Raw genomic sequence first — 27801 nt, forward strand, 5'->3', positions numbered from 1 at the left:
CTTCAAAAGTTAACTGGCTACCTGTGAAATGATGTGTTGACTTTCTATTCACCTCTCAGCTATTTAAACTAGTCCATGCTTGACAGCCTATATGACAATTTTGTTGTGGGGACCTCTATTTTTCACCAGAATCACACTTTTTCACTATATCTCCCTTAAGCCATTCTTCCACTATTTCTAGGTTATTGTAATTTGTATGACCTTGGCATAACTTTCCATTCTGAAGTAGCATTCAAATTAATTGCATTATTGCTGCAGGTTGGCTCTATTTTCACTGTATTCATTCCTAACAGAAACTTTGCTTTTAGTGGTTTCTGTGATATGACTGCCATGGCACCCCTTTTATTTTATCCAATAACTATAGCTGTTCTTTAACTGCAACTTCTCTTGTACTGGTTACCAAATGTGCAGCTGGCTCAACTAGTGCCCTGCGTCAGTCCCATGAACTTCTGTCCCACCCCTCCAAAAAAAAAAAAAGTCCATAGTCTGGTGTCTAGTGCTCCAGTGAAACTAAAGCTCTGTAGTACTCCCTGTGTGGTGTAAACTTTAGCAACTGCTTACTACATTTGTAACATTAGTTTGCTACAGTTGTCAACAAAAAATCTTTTTTCATTAAAACCTGAGCACTGTAGCTGTTCTATGTGGACTATATAGTGTGTCAATTGCTTGCCAGTGGCTTAGATGTTCATCTAGTACCTTGTGCTAGTCCTATAAACTTGTGGCCCAACCTCATAGTTCTTAAACCAAAGAGGAAAGAAAAAAAAAAAGGTCAGTGATCTTGTGGCAGGTGCTCTTGAAATGCACCAGCCAACCAGGTCCCATTTCTCCACCCCACCCCTGCTTCACCTACTGCCTCAGCTATTCAATAGAAGAGCAAAAAAAAAAAAAAAAACAAGGTCCACAAACAGGTACCTGAGCTCCATAAATGCAGGAGCCAAGCCTTTAACCCACCTTCCTGAAATTGTAGTTTAAAAAAAAATAAATAAAACTTTTTATTTGAGTAAACAGTTGCTATAGTTTATACTCCACATGGAGGGCTACAGCACTCAGGTTTTAATAATGTAGCAAACAACTGCTAAAGTTTGTATCCCACACACAGTTCAACAGAGCTTAGATTTTAATTTAAAAAAATATTTTTTTGTTTAAAACTGTAGTAAACTGCTTGCTGGTACAAATGCAGCAAGCAGTTGCTACAGTTTAGACCATACAGGAGCATTATAGTATTCAGGTTTGACTGCAAATGCAATACCAGCTTTTAAAAGCTAATAATACACTTAAAGAGAAAATCAGATGGAAGATTGTGGCTCCTTTGCACCTGGGGCAGTTGCCCACTTTACCCTACACTAGCCACACTATTGCTGGTTGCAATGTTATGCTATGCTACTCAATGGATGTTAGCTCTTTTAACTTATCTTGTAAGTTATCTATGTCTCTATCAAATCAGAGTTCACACATGTAGCTAGCCTCATTACTATCACCTGTATTAATGTCCTTACTATCTCTAAAAATTTCTAATTTCCTAGTGAATGTTGTACACACTTTCTTACTTTGCCTTGTATCCTTTTATTTTATGAACATTGACTTGTATACACATTGCCTGGAAAATCTTTACTAATTTCTCTATCTAGTCTCTTTGTAACACTTTCTGGCTGCACTCATGCACGGACAGGCAGTATTCCCGGTCATTTTTTTGCTCATACACTTGAGTCGAAAAAACCCAATTAGTGGTGTTGCTTCCCTTTCTTGGCTACTAGATGGCAGTCTATCACTGCAAGTAGTAAGCTCCCACCATCCAAACCAAAAGCCAGATAACTAGTTGAGAATACGAGCTAGAAAACAAAGGTTATGGCTTTTATTTTAACATAGCCGTTATTACCCCAAGCAAATGAGTGGCTTCCAGCCCTGACTACAAATTCTATCTAGCTAAAAGTGTAATAAACTGACCCAGCAACACAAAGGATAGTGGTGTCACTGATTGTTTCTTAGACACTTGCCTCCATCAGCTGGGCTAGCCCTGCTCCATTCGCCCTTGCTACGCTCGGGCATCATTGTTTATAAAACATGTTAAGATGTATAGTCGATTCCTGGATGATTTATTCTTTATATGGGAAAGCTCGGTGCAATCCATTGAAGAATTCTTAACATATATAAAATGGCACTACTGAATTTTTAGAATTCACACACCAATATAGTAAGGATACGATAGCTTATTTGGATGTTTGTTTGCAGAAAGAATTTGATCATAATAAACTAAAAGCTACCATTTATCGAAAAAAGACTTATTCAAATAAATTCCTACATTTTGAAAGTCATCATCCACAACATGTAAAAAAGGCAGTGCAATTAGTACGTGCTGCCCGCATGGTTTCAGTGTATGATGAATTCATTATAGAGTGCCTATATATAGTCAATATGTTCTTAAATAGACAGTACCCAAGTTGGTTTGTTGATGGCATAGTTAGAGAAGTAGTAGTAAAAAGAGAAAATGTTTTTTATAAGCCTTTGCTAAGGTCAATTGAGCTCATGGAACCTCATTAAATGCAGCAAGAAATTATATCTAATAGCATTAATGTGGAGGAAAATGCAACAATAGGTATATCTAACAGTACCAATGTTGCATTTATCACCACTTATACACAAGATTCGGAACATATTAAAAATTTGGTTAATAAAAATTGGACCTTTATCAAAGGAGATGAGCAACTGATGAATTTTATTAGGCATCAAACCATCCATCACATATAAAAGAGACAAAAATCTAAAGGATTGGTGCCAAAAAAAAAAATCCAAAAACACATATTAGTAATGCTTATATGAGAAAATGTAATATGTGCAAATATTGTACATATATATTAGAAACTGATCAAGTGCACATAAATGGTAATAATATAATAATAAAAGGGAAATACAATTGTAACACTTTTGGGATTGTTTATGCAGCTCTGTGTACAGAATGCTCAGCCTATTATATAGGAAAAACTGAGCGAAAACTAAGACAACGTATATATGAGCATGTATATGACATCAATAGACAATCAGAAAATAATGCACTTTATAGACATATTGTTCAGTATCCTACTCATAAATTCAAATTTGTAGTACTTGAACAGGTGGTTGCATCTCCTAGAAAAGGCCCCTGGAAAATAATACTAGAATCTAAGGAATATTGGTGGCAAGTTTTTCTAAATGCCACACATACTCCTGGAATTAATGATTCTATATCTATTTCTAGCATATTAAAATTGAGGGCTTTAAATAGGTAAATATATCATGCAATGTATTAATATTTGTATAGGTTACTTTTAAATTTCATGTTTAAATTTGATGTTTTAGCATTAGCTAGTATTTAATTTATGTTATGAATTAAAAGTATTAGTTAGTGTTGTAATGTTTTAAAATTGTCATTGTAGTTATATATTATATCACATGTATTAAGCATATTTTATGTTAAAAGAGATTTTACAACTGCAATAAGACTTAATTAATTGCAAAATTTATTAATTGGTTAATTAAGCATACAATATATAAGTGAATACTACTGTGGTTTATTTTGTCTGATGAAGGCTGAGCTTACACAGCCGAAAGTGCTTACAATGTTTTAATAAACTTGGAAACGAATTTTAGAAATCATCTGCATTGCCGTTTTTCTGCTATTGTGCTTCTGGACTTTTTATCATTTTATTTTAACATAGCCGTTATTACCCCAAGCAAGTGAATGGCTTCCAGCCCTGACTACAAATTCTATCTAGCTAAAAGTGTAATAAACTGACCCAGCAACACAAAGGATAGTGGTGTTACTGATTGTTTCTTAGACTCTTGCCTCCATCAGCTGGGCTAGCCCTGCTCCATTCGCCCTTGCTACGCTCGGGCTCACTCTGCTCCACTACCCTACCCCCATTCCCACCCACCCCCACATCAATTTCATTTATACCCATACTCCCCTCCTCTCCATTACCTCATAGCTCCTCCCACCAAACTAATTAATCCATCTCCCTTATAAAGCAATTAACCTAAGATACTACTACACTTATCACTTAACTAATGTCACCCCACCTACTCTATCAACTCCCCTAACTACAAGTAACAATGCACACCCTTTCACATCCCTCCAACATAAGAGTCCTTCTCTATACAATCTCTGTCACTATTCTTTTTTCATTAGCAACCTTAACAAACTATCATGTCCAACTACCCTACAACCTAAATACCCCTAATCAATCCAATACTCAATACTAATATTTAGCCCCAACAAACATTCAACTAGCCCCATACCTGTTTCAAACTTCCCACACAGACTACTACCTACACAGACTACTCCCACCTATTAATAAGTCCAATGCCTCACTACAGCAAATTAAAATAGTCATCAAATTTAACAAACTCCTTTCATATCTATTCCAACAACTCACATGTTGTGGGGACATTCACCCCAACCCAGGACCACACACAACAAACATCCCAAACACCAGTCAACATAACCCCTTATTCCATAGACCAAAATCCCCTCTCCTCTTTCTTAATCTAAACATGAGGAGTATCCTTAAAGTCCATGACCTTTATGCCCTATTATCCCAATACAAACCTGAAATTGTCCTATTAACTGATGCCTGGCTAAAACCAGAAGTCCACAATAATGAAATTACAGTCCCAGGATATAATATCATTCACAGAGACATAATAGGCAAAAGGGGTGGTGGGTAGCCATAATGTACAAAGACCACATCATCCTCAAACAACCTAATATTACCTTACCAGAATTCAATAATGCAGAACTTATTCTTGCCAAATTTCAGCTAAACCCAAACAGACATATTAATATCACTGGCTGCTACATCCCCCCCAGGAAATAATATCACTACCTTAGAAAACTTACTTGAATACTTATCTGCCTCTACCCCAAGAGAATATCTTGCTTGGTGACTTTAACATAGACTGGCTTAACTGTTCTAGCCAAACTACACTCACCCACATCAACCTCCATGGCTTTGCCCAAGTTATCACTACCCCCACCAGGAATGACAAAATATCCAAACCCCAATCCATACTGGACTGGATACTCTTATCCCACCCATCCCTTGCATCCCTAACCAGATGTCTACCAGACATTCTCAGTAACCACCAACCAACATATCTACTAAGAGCAAAATCTCCCCAAATAAGCCATGTAACTCAAAGAGAAGTCAGAAATAACAAGATATTTAACCCTAATGACTTTGTCAATGACCTAAGACGTTACAACTGGACCCCTCTTAATCAATTACCCCTAGAAGAGGCAGTAATGTACTTTAATATAACCTTCATACAAATTCTTAACCACCATGCTCCCTCTAGGACCACAAGAATAAAAACTAAATATGCACCCTGGATTACTAAACCCACCAAAGCTATTCTCTTAGAAAGGGACAAAGCATAGAACCAATTTCACAAAACCAAAACCCAACTAGACAAACTAACATACTTAGAATTAAGGAATAAAGCCAAAAAAAACATCAAAATGGACAAAATCAACTATTACCAATACCTACACGAAAAACATGTAAACAAACCTCAGAAGTTCTGGGCTGCAATCAGCTCTATATTGCAACCTGGAAAAACAACAATGCCCTCACCCACAACTGAGAACAACCATAACATCTCCACCCAGTTTAATAAATATTTTACTGAGACAATCTAAGCCCTAGCAAATAACCAACTGAATACCACATCCCCTCCTTAACAAACACACCAACTACAACAGAACCACATGAACAACAAACTAATACATCCCACTTTACTTTCCAGCCAGTATGCACAAAAACTATTCAAAAACTTCTCCAAAAGCTCAAACACACCACTCTGGCTGCCGATAACCTACCCTCTGAATACCTCCAAATAGCTGCACCAGCTATAGCCTACCCAGTTGCAATCCTCATCAATAGGTCCATCTCCAAGTGCAAAGTACCACACATATGGAAAACCTCCTATATTATACCATTACACAAAGGAGGTAACTCCTTTGAATTCAACAACTACTGTCCTATTGCTAGTTTATCACCCTTATCAAAAATCTTAGAACGGGTCATACACACACAACTTATGGACTACCTTCAAAAAAACTATTTGCTATCCAAAAACCAACATGGATTTACACCCTTTCATATTACCACCACCACACTAATAACATTCACTAACATCATTAATCAGTACAGAAATAATGGCCAACTAGTCTCTGCCATATTCTTAGACTTATCTAAAGCATTCAATATGGTGGATCATAAACTTCTCCATACTTTATCTACCCTAAAACACAGTTCCTCCTCCTTCAAATGGTTTGAGAACCATCAGGTCGCCAACAGGCTGTAAGATGGCAGAACCAAATATCCTCTTTACTACCAGTATCCCTAGGAGTCCCACAAGGGTCCATCCTAGGTCCATTACTCTTCACTCTGTTCACTAATCAATTGTCATCCTCCATGCCGAAAGCCGCAATAATTCAATATGCAGATGACACCACAATCATATGTGCCACCCCAACACTAGAACACCTCGACTCCCAAACACAAGAATGCTTCTCGCAAGCTGAAACCTGGCTTAGCAACCACCAGCTTATTCTTAACACAGCTAAAACCAAATTACCTCTCTTCACCTCTTATAGAGCCTTCCCCCATTCAGACAACTTCACTATCAACCCTAATAAAACTATTATTACCCCAACTACCCACACCAAACTTTTAGGCGTAGAAATAGATAATCACTTAACATTCGACTTACACATTGCTCAAACTGTAAAAAAAGTTTACAAAAAACTGGGGCTCCTTTATCGTAACAAGCAATTTCTTTCCAAGCAATCCAAAACCACAATAGCCAGGACACATCTACTATCCACCCTCCTCTATGCATCCCCAGTATTTACCAGCCTCCATAAAACAGAACTATCCAAACTAGAAACCTGTTATAATAAGATAGCTAAATTTGCAACTGAATCAGCATATAGAACACACCACTGTGTAGCTCTCAAGAAACTGAACTGGTTGGAGTTCCCTCAACTACTTTAGCTCAATCAGTTGTCACTAGCACACTCAGATAAGATTCCAACCCTCCAAAACCTAATACACCCTCACACCACAGCAAGAACCTTGAGATCAAGCACCCTTAACCTCCTTGAAGTTACAAGACATAACAATGAGGCAGGTAAAGTTCTCTTTAGCTGCTGTGTTTCCAAACTCTGGAACTCCTTACCTGACCAAGTAACATCAAATAACTCCTCAACACAATTCAACAAACTACTAAAAACCCACCTCAAAACAACTGGCTATGCTCTTGTCTTACCCCTGGGTAAAGGCTGAAATACTAGAAATATCTAAATTCATTGGTAATGTTAAGTCTAGCTTCTCACATATAATTGTCTGCTTTTATAAGTATGAAATATCTTAACTCATGGATAATCTAAAATCTAGTTTTTCACATTTAACTGTCTGCTTTTATAAGTTAAGAAAACATAAAACTACATACAAACCTGCTAACTAATGTTATAGCCTAGCTGTATAAGGCTGCAATATACTGCATGTGTTGAATGTGTACAGAATGTATTATACTGTAAAATGAGTTTACTATCTGACAACTATCTAACTATGAGCCTTGCTAACTGGCCATATTTACCTATGATTGTAAACCTGTTTTTGTATGCGTATTCCACCATTTGTATTAACTTGTTCATATATGTTAATGTACCTCTTATGTAACTGGAGCTTTTCTCCCCGGGCCTCTGCTGAAAATGGGCATGTGTCCTGTCGGACTTTCCCGGTCAACAAATGTAAAATAAAATAAATAAATAGTCGTCCTAATACATTTACCTTTGACACCATTTTGTTTACCCTTACAAGTGCTACTCTGCAGAACTGATGCATCTACACTCTCTGAAGCTGGTATACCCTTACTGATAAACTTTTCTTTAGCTAAAAGGTTCAGTTTTGTTTTTTTACATAACACAGGACCACTATGCACTTTGATTTTCTGAGTGTTCTGTTCTTCTATCCTACCTTTTTGATTTGGACTTCCTCTGAGGAAAATATTTATGACTATAGAAGCCATCTACCTTATCTCTCTGGCTGTAACAACATTAGTATTCCCTGCTTTGTAACTTTTTCAAACTATGTTTTCCTAGTCTATGAATCTCTTCTTTCTACTGATTTTATTTGTGTATGTCCTATAATAGTCTGCTATAGTTTAGTGCCTCTGTCTTTCTCTTCTACATGTTCTTCTTGTATGGGCTGCTCTGCCTTAGTAAGCTGTAAAATATTGGCATGCCATTTTTTTATTTCTGCAGATACTGCTCTTGCAAGTTATAACTTAGTGTAACATTCTTTCCTTTTGAACGTCCTAGGTGATAGTTCTGATTTTACTTCTGCATCTCTTCATGACTGGAACTGCCTTTTTGTACCTCATTCCCATCCTTATAATGAATAACACGTCAGGTTGCTGCCCTCTGTCTTTCTCGTCGAGTATATCATCTTACCACAGTATGTCTATAGATTCTGTTTTCTCCCACTTTTTTCATGGTGCTTTTAAACAGGAAAAGTTATTTTCTATTAACTTGTAAATCAAATCAGGGATTATGGACACAGGATGTTACAAATTTCCCACCAATGTTGCAATTTCCACACGCACAACAGGGTGATCTAGTTTTGATTCCTCATAATCTCATGCTTATATATACAAGGAAATCCTTGATAAAGGAAATTGCAATCCCAGAATTTAGTAGGGCTTCTAACAATGCAATACATTTTAGTAGCTTGGTTTGGCACTGTGATACCTGAGCTAGATGTTGTAACAAACAACCTTGAAGCAAACATTTCAGTTTTTAAATTACCATTCCATTTAAAGTATTTATCATTGTGACCTCTCCCTCCATTTTAGTAACAAACTAAAACATTATTTGATGTATTCTGTTTCACTGAAGGTGGTGCATTTCTTACAGATTCTTCAGAACTAAACATTGTATAATTAACTGGTAAAATCATCTACTACAATTGTTCATCAAATAGATTTTGGGAATTATTTTTCAATACCAGATCTCTTATATGACTAAACAAGCTCTGTTAAACCTATCTACTGCAAAATCATCTGTCATTTTTTTCTTTATTGTTGTAAGGTTCAAGCCAAATTTTTAACATGTATTTTATATTTATATTTATCAGTTTCTGTAACTTAACGCGGTGGTGGTGCTGCGGTAGCGTTGTCGCCTCACAGTAAGATGCTGTCCGGTTCGATTCTCAGATAGAGCATCATCTGCATGAATGGGCGTACCTTCGTTGAAGGTTGTGTGTCAGGGCTGGTAACTCGGTACATAAAAATCAACTACCAATCATTAGCAGATCGGAGTTCGGCTGTGGCGACCCCTAACCGGGAAAAGCTGAAAGACACAACAACAACTGTTTATGTAACTTAAATGTCCAGTCAGGAAATTTTACTAATAGTACATAATACACTAAGTAACAGTTTTTTTTCCCATAGTTTCCAAAATCAATCGTTTTGAGATCTAAACGTCACATAATCTTTGAACTGGCGGCTATGCTGGAACAGTTCTTCTCAGCTGTTGGTCACTCCTGGCCTATAAGACCACAGATCACTGTGACATTTTGTCTATGAATATATTTACGCACTAGAAGCACACAGTTACACTTTTCCCAGGGAAATGAAAATCCTCCAAAGGAGAAACATGAGATTGTTTTTTTCTCCATCAAAACAACTCCCCAAGTGGCATGCTTTCTCACATAAAAAATGGAAAGCATGCTGTCATGGCTGAAGGAAGCACAACTCCTCCACACACACACAAACAGGGGCAAATGTACTCATTTGGCTACAAAAGGTTGGCAATTTCAGACATGGGTCTATGCCTGAAACTCCTGCTATTTTACTCCACCAGTGTAGAATTACAAAGATACAAAGACACTAGAGGCAGGACATATATAACACTCACTTTTTTAACTTTACAAAACTTAAATAACAGCTCACTTGCTTTCACAAAAATATAAAATAAGCAGCGCCTTTAAAATAATTTAGTCCTTAAAGTTCGTAAAGGTTCTTTCAGGATACAGGTAGGCCTCCTTCTTAGGCCTTACTCCAACCAGTCCCAAGTACTCACAATATACTCCTAGACTCTAAGCCTTCCTCCTTAGCCTCCCTGTCAAATTCAAAGGCTAAGTACTGCAACAAGTCAGTGCCAGGTTTTCCTAGAACTCAATCTCAGCTACAGAAATCACTAGTATTTCCCCTAGGCTTCACCATCCCCATCAAAAAATAAGTCTAGTCAACGACTGAACCCCAAAGACTAGCCCTGACTGGCCCCTCTCTCAGTCCATGCTTCCAGGTATTCCTTTTAGCACAATAGAGTGTCCCTCCAGTCAGGAACGAACTCACTAAATTCAGCCTTCCAGATCACATTCTCCTACTGTATATTTCCCAGGTAATACTTATAAATGGCCTTCAGACCAGAGCATCTACCTGGTTAACAAATATATAAATAAATAAAATATACACTTGGGTAGAGTCCATGTGATTACCTGTAAGAATCACTGTAAACATATTCCCATGCTCTACACATTAAAAATACTTTTGAAAACGTTTCAAAATCATATGTTTGCAATACCTTTACACAATATTTGTACACAAAATAATCTTAAAATATCACACTGGAGGAAAGCCTACATAAAAATAGGAAGAACATGCACACTCTGCATAGAATCTATCCCAGTCAAGAAGTGAACCAACGGACCTCTTGCTTCTCACTGCACCACTGTACCATCCTGTATTTAGTGGTACAAATATATTCATAAGTTATTTATTCAAATAATTTATTTATATATTTTTATCAGCTCACAAGTGATTACTAAGCTAATGACCCTTGTGAGGTCCCACTCCCCACTATGGGCCAATAATCAAGGAGCATGAATCCTCACCACTAACAATGGAGAAGGACAGTCACTTGAAATACAAATGGATGCACTCAGTATTTCCAGATGCAGGCCTCTCTGCATCAAGCATGATTTCCCTTAAGAGCACCCAGGGAACACACTCAGTCTGGGAGTTGGTTCCTTTCTATATCTGTGCAGACCCCCAATAAGACTCCCCTGTGGCTAGAGTTCAGTCTTAGATGGGTTTCAAACTAAGTCCTCCCACACTCTCTCTCTCTGTGAAACCAGTGCTTTGTCTCCCTGCTCCAAGCAGCTGACACACACATTTAAGATTTGATTCGCGCGCACGCACACACACACACACACACACACACACACACACACACACACACACACAAACACACCTGGGAAAGATTGACAAATATACAGATTCATCTGCTGTGCCCCCTTCTGTCCAGACTATAAGGTAGTTATCCCTGCCACCAGAATCAGTGCCAGCTACTTTAAGGCTCTCAACAAGGGTAACCAATTATACTGAGTGAAATTAATATTAATACAAATGTAAATATTGACCAAACAGCAAGGTTTCAGGAGTGGCCAGAGCTGTCACCAAGTAAATATATGCAAATACTCTCAGAGCTTAAATATTTTCTAAAAAGGGCCACCCACAATGAGAAATTGAAATATATTTAATAATAAACAATAAAAGAACATGTAAATACTTTATACACATTAAACACCATAGTTTCAGTCACAGTGAATATTAAAAATAACACTGATGGATAGTTTCACACAGTTACAAAAAACAGTATTTAGCTAGTCTCACTATCTATTCCTGATTGATTAAAATAATTACTGTCCCTACTTAAAGAATAGACCAAGGCAAGATGATGTGGGTAAATGGTCCTTGTTGTCAGATCCAACACAGAATATAGAATGTTGCTGACACTTCAGTCTCTTCTAATATTAAAACATTATTTCTGTACAGAATGATATCACATACATCTGGTCATCTGACTCTGTTTCCCGCACCATCCCCATCACTAGAAGCTGCCAGGGGTTTTAGCATCTGTGTGTTACCATACACACAGAGCTTTGCCCAGATTAGCTCCAGCTGCTGGAAATCATAAAACAATAAAAGCATTTCACTCTTCCTACAGGAGCTACAACCTATTCTCTAGTACAGATATTGTGTCTCTGGCTCCATTCAAAACTGTGGGATAACATATTTATGGCTTAACCCATAAAGCAATCTAATTTCAGATATATTTTGCAAAGTGAGGTGGATTAATGTAAACCTCTTCAGTTCCAGTATATGCTCTTACAATGTATTCATTTAATTCCGTTACAATAATACATGTACATTTCCTTTGCTTCCAGCAGGGCACACTGTTCATGCATTTTTATACAAGCAAACCTCACAAATGCATTTTCAGCACAAGTATCTGTACAAATCAGTTTGATATACAAATGACATATAATTATTTACAAAATTCCAGCTAGCTATGTTGGCATAAGTTATACATCCTCTGCCCTCCTTCTGGCATGGCTAGAAGTAACTCCTATCATCACAGCTCTCCCCCATTTGAAGATTTAAGCTATTTTTCAAGTGACCCTTGAGAAACATTGCTTGAGAGGAATGACCATGCCTGAGAATACATTACTGCATACCCTGTCTTGAGATTCCATCTGCCTTGGCATTGCTAACCCCACTATGGTGCTGCACTGTCATATCATATGCCTGCAACCCTAGGCTCCTACATAGTAACTTGGGATTTTGCTGGCTGGCTCGCTGTAGCCATAGATCCCCCTCAGAATCCTCCTGCCTCTTACTGCAAATGCACCAGGGTCTCCCTATCATGGTAAGGTTTCACCATGTTAACAAGGTACAATTAGTGCCCCTGCCTCCTGCCTTGCAAGTCCACAGTGTAGTTAGCATCATTGACCTTCCTTACCATTGTGATGGGTCCCTACCAAGCTGCCTGCAGCTTATCCTTATTGTGTCTGATAGAAAGGAAAACCATAGCCTGCTGGCCCACAGCATACTCTCATGCTTGAGCATTCCTGTCATACTAGACCTTTTTCTGCTGTTGGGCTCCTGCCAGGTTCTCCTGGGCCAAGACCATGAGCTCCCTGAGTCTTGTCCTGAGGTTTAGGATACATGCCACAACAGACTGCTGGATTCACATACACTCTCCCACTCATCACAAACCAAATCTAAAGGTCCCCTTACTCCATGCCCATACAGCAACTCAAAGGGCAAAAAAACCTGTGGATTCCTGGGGTACCCCTCTGTAAGTAAACATCAGATGGGGCAAATATTTGTCCCACTCTCTCTCTCAAGCTGGTCTGCAAATGCCGTAAGCATAAAATTAAGTGTAGAGTTTAACCTCTCCACAAGATCATTAGTCTGGGAATGGTAGGGGTGGTCTTTAGGTACTTCCCCCCCCACAGTGCTTCCACAGACAAGCCAGCAGGTCTGGCATGAAACTGGCACCTCTGTTAGTCAGTATTTCTGTTGTGAAATCTACCCTGCTGAAAATCTCTAACAAAGCATTTCTCATCTTTTCTGCCTCGGTGCAGGACAGAGGCACTTCCTCAGGGTATCTAGTAGCATAATCTATTACTATCAAGATATACGTCTTCCTTATGGAGCTTGGGATACTCAGATGCCCCACAATATCCATAGCTAACCTCTGAAATGGCTCCTCAATCACAGGCAAAGGCATCAAAGGAGCTTTGACCTTGTCTCCTGCTTTGCCTACTTTTTGGCACTGCTCACATGTCCTGCAGCACCCTGTTACATTCCTTGCAATCCCAGGCCAATGAAAGTTCTACGTCATACATCTCTTGGTACACTTAATGCCCATATGCCCTGCAAAAGGAATGTCATGGGTGATGGCTAGAAGTGTCAGATGGTAGGCTCTTGGCAGTACCATCTTCTGTATTATCTCACCCTCTATACCTCCTTCAGGGCCCCACTCTCTATATACAGTAACCCTTTGTTCCAGTATACAAACTCCCCTTTCCTTTGATAATCAGGTGCCTCCCTAGCTACCTCCCTTAAGCCTCTTAGTGTAGGGTCTGACAGCTAAGCCTGTCTCAGCTTTAGTTTTTGTGACTGTTCCCAGCTTCCCTTCCACAGGAAGTTTGGTATCCTCTGACAGCGGTGCCTCACTGTCAGCCTGGGTACTACCACTTACCTCTGCCCTTCCAGTCACTCTGCCAAAGGGAACAACAGTACCTACCAGCAACTGTAGCTCAACTGAAGGATCATTGCTACAGGGTTGGGTAGCTCCCAACCTGAAATAGCCACACCACCAGCCCTGGCTTCTTGTGTGGTGTTTGTCTGGGCCTCCTCAAGGCTACCAGACCCACATGCATGTCTCCAAACCTGACTGTGTGTAACTGCATGCACAAAAGGTACTGCATTATCAAAATAATTCCTATCAGAATGTTTGCAGGGATAACCTCAAACACACCTACGTGCTTGCTTCCTTTTTCACCCTCCCAGTCAAGGTAAACCCTGGCCAAAGATTTTGGAATGGGTATCCTCTAAAGCTCTGACTGGAGTCAACTGCCCAAGCAAGTACTGTTCCTTTTTAACCACTGCAGGCTTTGCAATCTTTATGTCAGAGGCGGTGTCTCTCTTAGTAGTGGTTGTTTTACATCCACTAAGATAGGATATAACCTCTGGTGATAGTTTGGCTTCCTTGCCCTCTCCAGACAACTTACCACTGGCATACTGTTATTCCCACTTACTGGCTCTCCCACCTTTTCTAAACCACTTTGCCTCTGTGGACATCTATATGCTACATGGCCCCACTGATTACATTTAAAACATTCAACCCAGGATTCTGGCCATGTACCTGAACTAGTGGCTTCCCCTGTTACTGGTGGACTCTGTTGGGGTGGTTTAGGCTGCCCACCATGGATTCCCCTATAAACATGTGCAGCACTGTATATCACATTCCTGTGCAGTAATGCCCTGATTGCTAAGTAGAGATCCCCCTTTTTCCCCAGCTCATCTGCAGAGTTGCACTCTCATCTACCCCAGCCACATTCTCATGTCCTCAGGTAAAGTGCTAAGGGCTTGTTCCCTTACCAAAAGGTTGGCCAGCCCTTCAAAGGTGGTGATCTGACACCCACCTATGAAAATAAGTGCTTAACTCAGCAATATAATCCCACACACTTTAATCTGCCTTGCATCTATGCTCATGAAACTTTTTTCTGTAAGCTTCAAGGTTAACTTACAGCCATACCTCTCAACTGCCCCTGATTTTCAGGGACGTCCCTGATTTTGACTCAAATTTTAGCTCTGTCCCTCTTAATCCCTCCTAAAACTAGTGACTTTTGGAGGAAAGGTGGTGAATTACACTTAATGAATAATGACAATAATTAAGAGTTCTAGACTTCTTTTTCTTCAGAAAATGTGTGTTAATTCATATGCTTTGATTCTGTCAATGTTTCAAGTTAATAGCACTAATATTTTAAAAGTGTCTGTGATTGTCCCTGATTTTTTCTTAACTTGTCCCTGATTCTGTTGAAATTTGTGCCCGATTGGTTGAAAGGTCTGCTTACAGCATTCAAGTAAACATTTCTTGACTTGCTCATAGTTTAAACAATCAATATCAGACAATTCAGACATAGCAGTTACATGTTTTCCATGGAGTAAGGGGTTCAGGAACTGTACCCAGAGCCCTTGGTCAACATTATACTGTTTACATACTCTTTCAAATATGTGAATAAAACTATCAAAATTATGACCCTCTGTAAATTGTGGAAGAAATTTACTAACCTTTATAGCTTCTGCGGTTTGGTTATTCCCTTCCCCATTACCTCCATATCCCTGGCAAAGAGCCAGCATCTCCCTCTCATGTTGATGCTTCTCATTTTCTTCAGCCTCCAAATGCCACAGTCTCTTTGCTGATACTAATTCCATCTGTTTCTCCCTTTCTTCAGCCTCCAAATGCATTGGTCTCTCTGCTGATTCTAATTCCAAATGTTTGGCCTTCAGTTCAAGTCTCTATCGCCAGATGAATTTTTAAGTTCTCTGAGGAAATGTTGGACTGTTTTGTTTCTGAGGGCTGCAAATTCCCATCACCAGACTGGTTATCCTCCTGGCTGCTGGTCTGAGTTATGACTAAGGCTGAAATCATTCCTCTTTAGTCAGGTTGGCATACACCAGTCCTTTGGCTTCACACAACTTGGCCAACTGGTTCTTTGTCAGCTTGCCATAATCTTCTGCTGACATTTTTGCCTGATCTCCCTGACTAAACTAAACTAACTAACTAAATAAATAAATAAATAAAACTGTTGTGCAATGCAGCTCAATGTTCACCTTATGGATGCTTGCGAGTATACCTTCAGTGACAACTGCTTACAAGCTACAGAAGTTCAATATCTGCACCGCTACTCACCAATATGTGATATACCCACTCTGGGTGAGTAATCAAGGAGCCTGAATTCTCACCAGTAACTCTGCAGAGGGATGTTCACTTGGAGTTCAAATGGATACACTCAGTACTTCCAGATTCAGATCTCTCTGCATCAAGCACAATTTCCCTTAAGAGCACCCAGGGTACACATTCAGTCCAGCAGCTGCTTCCTCTTTATATCTGTCTAGACCCTGAATAAGACTTCCCACTGGAACAGCTAAGACTTGAGTCCTTAGCTGGAGATTTAAGCTAAGTCCTCCCACACCCTCTCTGTGAAACCACTGCTTTGTGTCCCTGCTCCTAGCAGCTGACACACACACTGAGATTTGATTTGCATACGCGCACACACACACACACACACACACACACACACACACACACACACACACACACACACACACACAGGCGAAAGGCTGGCATAGATTTGCCTGCTGTACCCCCTTCTGCCCAAACTATAAGGTAGTTATCACTGCCACCAGAATCTGTGCCAGCTACTTTAAGGCACTTAACAAGGGTGCCCAATTATACTGAGTGAAATTAATATTAATACAAATGGTAATGTTGACCAAACAGCAAGGCTTCAGGAGTGGCCAGAGCTGTCACCAAAGAAATATATGCAAATACTCACAAAGCTTAAATATTTTCTAAGAAGGACAAGCCACAATGGGAAGTTTAAATATATGTAATAATAAATAATAAAATAACGTGAAAATACTAAATATATATACATAGTAAACACCAGAGTTTTACTCACAGGGAATATTAAAAATAACACTGATGGAAAGTTTTACACAGTTATAGAAAAACAGTATTTAGCTAGTCTCACTATCTATTACTGATTGACTAAAATAATTACTGTCCCTACTTACTGAATAGAGCAAGGCAAGATGATATGGGTGAGTGGTCCTTGTTGTCAGATCCAGGACAGAATACAGAATGCTGCTGACAGTTCAGTCTCCTCTAATATTAAAACATTATTTCTGTACAGAATGACATCACATACATCTGGTCATCTGACGCTCTTTCCTGCACTATCCCATCACTAGAAGCTGCTGGGGTTTTAGCACCTATGTGTTAACATACGCACAGATGAAGCTTTGCTCAGATTAGCTGCAGTTGCTGGAGATCATAAAACAATAAAACCATTTCATTCTTCCTACAGAAGATACAACCAATTTTCTAGTACAGACATTGTGTCTCTGGCTCCATTCATAACCATGGGATAACATCTTTATGGCTTAACCCATAAAGTAATTTAATTTCAGATATATTTTGCAAAGTCAGGTGGATTAAGATTAACCTCTTCACTTCCAGTATATGCTGTTATAATGTATACATTTAATTCAGTCACAATAATTTATGTACATTTCTTTTCCTTCCAGCAAGGCACACTGTTGCTACATTCTAATGCAAGCAAACCTCACAAATACATTTTCAGTCAAGCATCTCTACAAATCATTTTGATATACAAATGACATATAATTATTTATAAAATTCCAGCTAGCTGTGCTGGCATAAGTTATGCTGCCTCTGCCCTACTTCTCCTGGCATGGCTGGCAGTTCCTCCTATCGTTACAACCCTGAAGGGCCTTTTTAAGCTTATCAATGCTTCCCAAAATGTATTGGACAGGTTATGATACTATTGATTTCAAAGGGGTATAACTCGAGCAATATTGATAGATCATTTACATTCTTCTTCATATTGATATGCACATCAAAATGACAACCTGTGGCAAATCCCAAGCTCCAGTGTTTTATGGTAGCTGCTATCTTAATATTTATCAACTAAGAAATAAGCAGATTACTCAGACCAATGGAATAATGCTTTCCAAGCAATATTTAGATAGCCCTCCTTCCCCAGTAATCCATGTTCTTATTCTCAGTTTAAATCACCAATATTCTGGGCATGACATGTATAACACTGTTATTGTTCAGCTTACTTCACTTGTATTTTGATCCAGTCACTGACAGGTTAGGTAAAATCTTCCTCCTGAATTATATTTTTATTGCCAGATGTATCTGTTAAACTTTTATTTAAAAACTCAAACATGCAGAAATGTATGCTAGCTGAGTAGCTGTGTGAAGTAGCACCTGTATGCAAGCAGCTGGCTTCCCATCTCTGTTTTCTCATGTTACTCCAAGCTCTTTTAAAACTTTGCACTCTTCCTGTTCCCTTCTTCAGACACCTCCTCTGACAATCCATGTCAAGGTACCACTATTTTCTACATAAAAAGAAGATAAAAACAAGAGTAGAGATATTCTTATATACTGCACCTTGGTTTATATGAAAGTAAAATCACAAAAGCTCTGAGGAACACAAGCCTGTGAGATCTAAGTGAATCCTCACTTGTGTTACATCACTTGAGTTGTAATAAATGCTTCCAACAGAACCATTTCACAGTTATGTTAAAACATCAGGTAGTGGCAGTTCCCACATTAAAGTTGTGTATGAGTTTATTACACTTAAAAACATTGTTCTTTCAAAACTATATAACAAAATGATCAGCATTCTGTGAAATCCATTGACTAATTCCAATCCACTTTATGTGTATTTTAGAAAAAAGAAAAGTAACAGAAACGTCAAAAACTGATTATAGTTGCCAGGTACCAGAACATAAAAGCATGAATAAATGCCTATGTCACAGAAGCAAAAGGTTGCACACCCCCATAATGGCCAATAATAGTCAAGTATTCATCATTAAAGTTAATAGAAAGGAAAATGTCTTAACTGGATTTATCACAAATGTAGAAAGTGATCCTTCATGTATCCCCCAGGAAGGAGATGCCATGCTGTCAATGCAGTCTGAATTGCCTTCTATTTACTCTTGTATCACTTCTAAACAGAGTTATGTCTGTTCCGTGCTATCTTGAATTTCCCTATGTATGATGTTTCTTTTATGTACTTCACCAGACTAGCTTTATATCTGTCCCGTGTCATAGAATACACCCCACTGATGATTTTCCCACTTTTTATGTAAAGCTGTTCAAATGATTCACATCTCTGTCACTGAAAAACAAAATCCATACATCCCTTCAAATTGTCCTTTTATAGACAAACCATGCCTCATGTTCATACACAATTTCTCTTCTGTACAGTGTAAACTGCAGAGCTGGACTGATGTATGTTTAAAGGGCAGGATACAGAAGCTGTGATATGAATAAGAGTGACATTGCTGGGGATAAGAAAAAAGGACTAGTGGAGTACTGCATGGACTTGTTTTGAGTCTAATAATCTTAAGTATGTTTGTTTCGGGTGGGGCCATAGCCAAGATTTCTGTACACCATATTCACCATTGTAGATATCCACCCAAAGTGTTGACCCTTCCCCGGCTGTTGTACATATCTGGACAGCATACCTTTTCAATATTACAGAACTGAAAAAAAAACCTCCTGGAATAAGGCACACGATATGGGAAAAAAGAAATTTATTTAACAACGTCTATGACTTTATAACTTAATAAAAATAAAAACAAGACAGATATACCTGATATGCCAGGGCATTTTTAATTTAAATTCTGTGTTATCTTATTCCACAAAATAAATAAGTCATTTAAAAAATGTATACCATGAAATACGTGCATGGTACATGTCTGGTTATGCCTTCGATCTGATGTAATGCAGAACAAGGTGAGACTCTTTAATTAAAACACATAGCTTGATCCAGCAGTGGAGAATGGAGGAAGAAGCTAAGGAAGGATTTGGAGAGGCTGACCACAAGGGCATGAAAGCAGCAGCTGAAGTTCATTGGTTATAAAAAGAAAGCACTAAAACTGGACCACAACATTCCTCATGTGAAGTGTCAGTCTTCAGGAGTGGGACACTAATGTTAACAGAGTAAAAAATAACACAGGGGTGTATATCACAAACATACTGGATCACCAGTGGTAGTGTGAAAGGGCAATAGCATCAGGAAACAGAATATTGGAGTGCTTCGTCTGGGTACAAATTCCAAAATCAAAGAGATAATACTACCATCTAAATGGCCCTAGTTATACCACGCCTTGAACCCTGTGAGCCATTCTAGAATCTATAGAATACAAGAGTGTCAAGTCTTTTGAAAGAGTCCAGAGAAAGACCATTAAATGAATGCTTAGGATGAGGGAGAACATACAGTCGTGAGAAGTTCATGGAGCTGAAGATGTTCTCACTATACAGCAGACCAGATGAGACAGGATGCATGATTTATGTGCATGAGATGTGAAGGGGTCATACTGAGCAAGTAGAACTGACAGGGGAGGAGGTGACACAATCACTACATTTTAAGAACCACCTCCTCCCTGTATCTCTAAGACAGAAGCTGATTCTCTGCTCACAGATGAAAAGGAAGGCATGATATGGGCACATAAGATGCACACAAGTCACACTGAGCAGATAGAACGAAGAGGGAAGGAGATTGCATGGCCAGCAATATTTTAAGGACCATACTCTTCAGTTGTGGGATAACAGAATGGACAAACACAGTGGGTGTTTAAAAGGGAATTCACAGAGGCATTTAAGACAGAATGAGATAGGGGTAGAAATTATGAGAAAGAAAGGAAGAGGAGAGGGGTGATACAATGGTAAATGCACTTAAAGGGCAGGCTATTTAAGCCAATATAATGCTCCTTGAGTGTGTGTTGCCTTTTCCTGTTTTCAAAGAGGTCTATAGTGCTTCATCCATTTACTGGTTATTCATTAACTTTGTTTATTCAGTCTTAAATAGAAGACTGTCTCCTATTTCCTGCTTCTCATGTATACTATACTATACGTATGCTATAGTATAGTATGTATGCTATACTATGGTCTCAGACATATCTTATTTGGGTCTATATTATAACAGCAAATGCTTAAAATAGCGAATGCTGTATAATCGACCCTTACAAACCGAAATGGCAAAAAGCCGAACACACAGAACAGCAATTTTTTTCCCAAGGAAAAAAAAAAATCACTGGTCCTGGGGAAAAAAAACACAAACACAAAATAAAGTGGGGTTCTTCGTCCCCACACCTCCCCTACTTAAATATACCAACTCCAAGAAAGCACCACAGTGGAGGAAATGACAAAGTCCCGAAAACAGCCCAATGATTTCTTAACCTGGGGGAAAAAAAAATCATTGTTCCGTGTATTTGGGATTTCGCGGTTTTGATTTAAAATGGTCGATTAAACAGCATTCGCTGATATAATAGGGAACCTCTTATTCATGACTCTGAGTACCAACAGTCAATACTTGTAGCATGTTTATATCACTTTTTTACTAAACTACAATCAGCTCAGGTAGCTTTTTGCTCGAAGTATGGCACATGATCACCTTGCCTGCAGTGTAGTTACAGTGGTTTACCTTTTAGGCCCCTGTTCTTTTCCTGTCCTTTTCTTCTGATGGATTCTTCATGTTCTTGGCTTTTAAGGCATACAAACCCTTGCATTGTTCTCTAACGGTGACCATCCATTTGCTTTTGTTTTTTTAGCAAAAGGTTGAAGTTATTACAGGTTCCCTGGCATCCTCAGGCTATCTTAAATACTTTCTAGAATCCTGTTCTACAGCCAAAGAAATTGAGGCCATCCTACCAGAATGGACATGCATTTTTAGAGCTGGATCCCATTCCCATCACAAGTGAAACCAAATGCCTGCTTTATGCACTAGTTCACTGACCTGATGTAAATCCCCCATGAGACGCATACTAAATTTACTGTCTGTCCTGCTCTCTGGGAATATAAAGATGTACCACTGTATGAATCCAAGCTGAATCTACCTCAGGGAAGAATTATGCTGTTTAAAACAGCCATGCACTGTGGGTTCCTTCAAACTATTTTCTTTTAATTTTCTCCCCTCTCAGGGTCCTCTAGCCATTGGAAACTCAAGGCCTGTTATCAAAAACTTTTCTTGGACTCTTTTTTTCGGCTGTCATCCCTAATTATATGTCATTTGTATGTAAAACTGATTTTTATTACCATCAAGTGGCTAGCCCTGTCATGGTACACAGAAGGGGTGCCTTATGAAGGTTTGAAATGCCAAGGTGATTCAACTTCCCAGCAACCCCATGTGAGGGATAAAACCTCCTGTCCCTTCATTCTGAGGTTGCCTCACTTCAGAGCAAGAGCAAAGCATGTGCATTCTTTTATATATTTTTAATGATTGCTGTTTCTCTGTGAAACCACAGTCTCAATGTATTAAATAATGCACTTTGAGCCAAGGTATCATTACACAGTGAGCAAACAAGAATGAGAAAACAAAGCATCAAGTGGTCATGCTTGAGCAAATAGGAACTGACCAATTCAGTATAGATCTCCTAAAAGGAAACTGTGGAAGACAGTGTTTTAGCTCCAGAAAAAGAAGTTACAGAGACCACTAAGCCTGTTACATGAGCCTGCAGTAAGGCATTATATGACATATACTAGAGACCCATGTTAACAGTGGGAGGGGTCTATTGGAGAGTGTGTGTGTGTGTGTGCCTGTCATAAAGCCCAATAGCCCTGGTTTAATAAAGCACTGGCCAGCTTTTGTCCAGTTGCCCAGCTTGGGTTACTTGAGATAGCTCTGTTGAGTTAAATCTGAATCTAAACTCAGTCAACATGGTAAACATGAAATAAGGATAGCTACACTCAATAATAGGCTTGCTGATAGGACACAGGGTTTTTGCTATAGTTGGACAACCCCTGTCATATTGCATAACCATGCTGGAGAGAGGGATTGATAAGTGCATATGCAGAGTAACAGAAAGTAACATAGGAGATGATCAGTTCAGACTCAGATCAGGATGCAGCACCACCGACCTGATGTTTATAAAAGGCTGAGAACACAGTATTGATTAGGAAAGAGTCTAAATGGGCATTCCTGGACTTGGAGAACACATATGACAAGGTTGCAATAAAGCGGATTTGGGCAGTCCAGCAATGGTTCAAAGTCCTGGAAACATTAGGATACATTATGTAGGCTATTATCAAAGATGAAATGACAAAAGTACAGTGTTTAGATTCACAAATGGGGTCCTAGTGGAGGTAGGTGTGCTTCAAGGTCCATCTCTGCACAAACTCAATAATCTTGTAACATTTCTACTGGAGGCCCCTCATTATGCAGCAGCATTCAGAGGGTGCAACTACAAGCAAACTTAACACTTGCAGATGTCTTAACTCTCTGCAAACCAGTGCATTGGGCTCTCAATATTCTTGTACCATCTCTACTGGAACAGCCCCCATCATGAGGCAGCATTCAGAGGGCGCATCTACAAGCAAACTTGTCAACACTTGCAGTGTATGCATATTTTAGCATTTTGCCTGTATGCTCTACATTTAATGTAATTTATTTTATATTTCCCTGTCATACCCCAAGCGAGCACACTACTGGGATCCCACTAACATAAGCCCCCACCCCAGCTCTCTCTACTACACTCTGAACCTTTCTCCAGTACTTGGTGAATACAAGTTTTCTCCTTATTAGTGACCTACCCTTACTATCTCTCCTGCAAACCTTAGATAATTAATGCAAATATTTAATTATTTAATTGAGTTGTGCTTCAATTTACAGAGCTACTTTGAATTGCCATAGTCCGGCTCACTGATTATTTTTTTTCAATGATACTGGTGGCCGTGCTTTCTGTAGACCATCCCCACCTACCCGTGTAACTTACCAGAGGTTATTTAGTCCCTGCTGCTTATGGACACCATCTTTTTTGTTAACTGACCCTGTCTGGTTTTGGCGTTCTCCCAGTGGTGTGCCTGCTTGTAAGTAATCTGGGAACTGTGGATTTTTAACCTCAGTTGTATTATTTCTCTTATATTGCATCTTGTTTTTACAATCATAACATCACTGTATAGTTGTTTAGTTGGATAGTTATCTCTCTCCCCTTTTAGAATTGGTAATACTGTGTAGAGAGTTAGGAAGTGCTCAGTTACTCTAGTTTTTGTTTCACATAAAGTGCTTATAATACTGTTTTTGTTGCTCTAACATACTGGTTCATTGCAAGCAGTGTGAACAGCTATTTCTTTCTTAGCCTAGTAACACAACAAAATGCATATTTGGTTTTTTGTTTCACTATCAGCTTATGTTGTCCTTATATTGCCCGAGTCTTCAGTTGCCCGGCTAGAGTGTCTAGAGATCTAAAAAGTGTTCGTTTATTGGGTTATACCTTCCAGTACACCTTAGATTCTAATGTGATTTTTAAATGTTATCACTTTTCTTATCTGTACACATGATTAAAGTGTGTTGCTAGTCAGTTTTACAGGGCTGTACCTTCCTGTACTGTTAAGATTCTAGTGTGCATTTAATGTTATCACATTTTATCTGTACAAATAGTTTACATCAGATATTGTAACACATTGTGATTTTGCTAAATTATTTCTGCTCGTATGTTCCTCGCTTGCAGATATTTGTAACGCACAACATCTGCAATGTAATCCTATGCTATGTTGAACTGTTGGTTGTTTCTAGCATCTGCCTTTGCTGTTTTATCCCCACTTAAATTATCTGTCCCAAATTTCAAATGCTAATCTGCTCATACCCTATTTATCTTTCTTTTTAGTGCTTTAACTCTCTGCAAAATAGTGCATTGGGCTCTCAATAATCTTCTCTACTGGCCCCCCCCATTATGCAGCAGCATTCAGTGGGTGCAACTACTGGGATCCCACTAGCATAGTCCCACCTCCTCAGTGCTCTCTACTACACTCTGAACCTTTCTCCAGTACTTGGTCACGGTGAATACAAGCTTTCTCCATATTAGTGACCTACCCCTACTATCTCTTCTGCAAACTTTAGATAATTAATATGTATATGTAATTATTTCATTGAATAGTGCTTCAATCTACAGAGCTACTTTGAATTACCGTAGGCTGGCTCATTTTTTTTTTTTTCAAAGATACTGGTGGCAGTGCTTTCCGTAGACCACCCCCGCCTACCCATGTAACTTACCAGAGGTTAAGTACCTGTTGCTTATGGGCACCATCTTTTTTGTTAACTGACCCTGTCTGGTTTCGCCATTCTCCCAGTGGTGTGCCTGCTTGTAAGTAATCTGGGAACTGTAGATTTTTAACCTCAGTTGTATTATTTCTCTCATATTGCATGTTATTTTTACAATCATAACTTCACTGTATAGTTGGTTAGTTGGATAGTTATCTATCTCTCCCCTTTTAGAATTGGCAATACTGTGTAGAGAGTTAGGAAGTACTCAGTTACTCTAGTTTTTTTTCATATAACGTGCTTATAATACTGTTTTTACTGCTCTGGCATACTGGTTCATTGCAAGTAGTGTGAACAGCTATTTCATTCTTAGCCTAGTAACACAGTAAAACAAAAAAAAATATGCATGCGCTATCAGCTTATGTTGTTCTTATAATGCCAGAGCCTAGCCTACAGTTGCCCGGCTAAAAAGTGTTACTTTATTTGGATATACCTACAGCTTACATCAGGGGTGGCTCATGCTATAGGACTGTAGCCCCCCACCTGTAGAAGAAAATAAATAAAATGAAGTACAAAATTAAAAAAAAAATGCAAGTCCCAGAACTCCACGCATGCGTGCTTGGAGTTCCTGGTACTCACAGAACCACAGACTGCTGTGTTAGGCAGTCCAGATAGGGGAGAAAGGCATTTCTGTTCTGCAGCCCCAGAAGTCTGTGCGGTGACAGCCACACAGAACAGAAGGACACCAGACTGCATGGCCCGCAGGCTGGAGCCTAGCCATTAGTGTTAGTTTGCACAGGCAGGCTAAGGAGAAACCAGCCATTGATTCTGCTGCTACAACCAGATTAAGGTGTGTGAATCTAGAGCTGCTGCAGATTATTCAGGACTGCAGGCTATGGAGGTGTGTGTGTGTGTGTGTGTGTGAAATGCCCCAGTTGCTATATACTGGTGGCTAGAGAACACATGGTGGTTGGTAGAGAATACTCAGGTTGAACCCTGTACCTTGGGTGCAGGTGGCAAGGGCCTGAATTCCTTACCCACCACCATTTGTAAAAAGTTTGCAGATTTTTGCCTCATATTTGTTCTGTTCCTCATAAAATCTGTGGTTTCTGTATGTTCGTTTTAACTTGCAAAATCAGTAGTGCAGTGGTGCACTGGTAGCATTGTTGCCTTACAGCTACAGGTTCTCTGGTTTGATTCTTGGCTGTGGTGCCTTCTGTGTGGAGTCTGCATGTCCTCCCATCTTACAAAGACATGTGTCTGGAGTGTTTGTCCCTGCTCTGCTGAAAATTGGCTTTTGTCCGAAGTCAGACTTTCCTGGTTAACAAATGTTAAATAAAAATAACAGGCTTTTGAATTTCAGACTTCATATTCTTCAGAAAGTGCATGGTAACACAAAACCTTTTATTCCAGCAATTTTCTAAGTTTATAACATGGATATTTGAAATTTGTCCCTATTTTTGGAACTGTATTCCGCCATTATTGGCTTCGTCCAGATTTTTTGTGCTAAGGTTGAGCGCTATGGTGAGAACTGAATATATTTGGAGGCTGTATTCCCCCATTACTGGCTTTGTCCATGTGTTTTTTGCTGTGAGGTTGAGAGCTATGGTGAGAACTGAATTCACTAAATGGTAGCCATTTAAGTTTCAGCCTTCCTCTCTTTCACAAAACAGCTGATTTGGCATAGTGGTATGTTGCTCTGACTGTTTTGCACAGGGTCCCCTGGGTTCAAGACTTGGCAGTGAAATATATGGTGATAACACAGCATTTTGTTCCAGCAACTTTCCAACATTATACAAGCAATGTTTAAAATGTGTCCCTGGTTTTTGGGCTTTTGTCTCCCCCCCCCCCAATAAATTTTGGCTTTTTCCAGATTTCTTGTGCTGCAAAGTTCAGAGATACAGCTGAGTGTCGAGTAGACTTTAAAAGAAGCAGAAAGCTGCAGGGGAACAAAAGTTTAGTGCTGCTTATGCTGAGTCTGCTTGCATTGTTAATAGTACAACAGGTAGTGTACTTGCTTTTGATGCAGAAGGGTGTGGGTTCTACTCCCACAGTACATAGGTGCATTGCTGATACTGTACTGCCTTGTAAAGGGGGTGGATGCTGCAGTCCTTTTTGGTGAAGATACCTAGTAACTATGAACCTGTTATCAGTTTGCCATCCATTCCCTATTGTGATATTACTAGCTTATTATTTTTTAATGCAACCTAGGCAATTTATTCTTCAAGGGCAACAGGCACTTATATTTGTAGATGAAACAATGACATATAAAGTTGTTTGCTAGCAGCAACCTCTTCACTAGTTACAGGTTTCTTTAATGTGGAATTATTTAGATGGATTTTACTTCTTCAGAGATTGTGCATATTTACTGATACTGGTGGACTGTAGAAATTTGAGTAGACTTTTATGTTGGAAATGTTCTGAATTGGGCAGTTTTGTCATTATTGGTGCATGCATTTTGTTTCATTGGAAAAATGTTCAAAAGAATAAATTTAAAATGCTGTCAAACAACTGTACTGTATTGTACAAGGTCAGGAAGGTGTATCAAAGAGCATGTGTATGTTTCATGTTCAAGGAGCCTATGATTTGAAAACAGCCCAGA

This window comes from Protopterus annectens, chromosome 13.part0, assembly GCF_019279795.1.
Source record: "Protopterus annectens isolate FY-2018-M chromosome 13.part0, PAN1.0, whole genome shotgun sequence".
Taxonomy (NCBI): Eukaryota; Metazoa; Chordata; order Ceratodontiformes; family Protopteridae; genus Protopterus; species Protopterus annectens.